The sequence below is a fragment of the Mus pahari genome, chromosome 3, assembly GCF_900095145.1.
Source record: "Mus pahari chromosome 3, PAHARI_EIJ_v1.1, whole genome shotgun sequence".
NCBI lineage: Eukaryota > Metazoa > Chordata > Mammalia > Rodentia > Muridae > Mus > Mus pahari.
The window spans coordinates 31,922,109-31,923,695 of NC_034592.1; the positions used below are offsets into that span (position 1 = coordinate 31,922,109).

At 40.5% G+C, this 1,587-nt stretch overlaps 1 protein-coding gene across 2 annotated transcripts in view; it reads right to left on the reverse strand.

The window, feature by feature from the left end:
- Positions 1–1,587, reverse strand: part of Gtdc1 (glycosyltransferase like domain containing 1) — a 345,861-nt gene that overhangs the window by 332,214 nt on the left and 12,060 nt on the right. The window lies entirely within an intron of this gene.

Consider the following 1,587-nt stretch of genomic DNA (forward strand, 5'->3'; position numbering starts at 1 on the left):
TTGGGAAGAGAGGCCCCTTGGTCTTGTAAACTTTATATGACCCAGCACAGGGGAAGGCCAGGGCCAAGAAGTGGGAGTGGGTGGGTAGGGGAGCACGGGGGGGGTATAGGAAACTTTCAGGATAGCATTTGAAATGTAAATAAAGAAAATAATAATAATAATAATAATTTAAAAAAGAAAATCACAAAGAAATAAAAGAGAGAGAAAAAAAAGAAATGGTGCTGGAGAAACTGTAGGGTCACATGCAGAAGAACAAAATTAGATCTGCATCTACCACCCTGACAAAAATTACACCCATGTGAAACCTCCAACACTAAGACCTAAAACAAAACAAAGCACACACACACACACACACACACACACACGCAAATGGTCAGTTTCCTACAAGATTTAGGTGTAGGGCAGACCTCTCTGAATAGGAATCCATTTACTCAGAATTTGACAGGGCAGAGGGGGGCTCATGCAACTAAACAGCTTCTGTACAGATAAGGAAATGATCAATTGAGTGAAGAAGAATGGAAGATAATTTCTTTGCTATTTATCTGTCAAAGGATTAATACTATATATATATATATATATATATATATATATATATATATATATATATATACTCAAAAACCAAAGCATCAGGGAAACAAATGACCCAACTAAAAAATGGATTAGGCATCTAAACAAAGTTATCAACAGAAGAAATAAAAGTACTAAGAAACAACTAACAACAAACCCTGGTGAGGCCATGGAAAGGAGGAGCCTCACTCACTGTTGGTGGAAATGCAAAGTGGTGCAGCTACTCTAGAAGTCAGTCTAGATAATCCTCAAAAACTAAAACAATCACCATATGACCCAATATGTCACTCTTCAGCATATGTCACAGGATCTGACAACCATTCACAGACATCACTTTTGCTAGACCAGCATAATTTCTTACTACATTCTAAATGTAATGCTTATGACAGGTAAGTGTAGCTACCACCCCCATCAAAGACACCTCTTTAAAGTAAACGGAAAGCCACAACTGTATGCAATGTAAATGCATGATGTGCCCAAACAGTTCAAGTACTGCAAAAGAGGGGCTGGAAAGATTTTAAGAGCCAGAACACTAGGAAGTCTGCTGTGAACATTATCTTCTAAAAGTGGCTACACAAACAAGACCCAAACGATGACAATACCAATAAACATGCTAACATGAAAAAGGAAAATTTTCACTAGGTCAGTCTATCCCCAAGACAAAGAACTACATGGCAACCAATGACTTCTGAGAGAGGGAGAGGTAGCCTCTCCAAGGGATGAGCCCCTAACTGACTAGTCCACATAAACTGGTCACCCCGACACCATACACACACAGAATAACACAGACAGACTCAGTAGGCTGTATTTATGTATTTGTGCGTGTGTGTGCGTGTGTGTGCGTGTGTGTGTGCGTGCGTGTGCGTGTGCGTGTGCGTATGCGTGTGTGTGTGTGTGTGTGTGTAACAATAATGATCAAAGAAAAAGAGCCTATTAATTTGAGAGTGGGGAAGCCATAGTAGAGGTTGGAGGGAAGAGATCTGGAAGAGCCTGAAAGGATAACAGAGAGCCGGGGGGGGG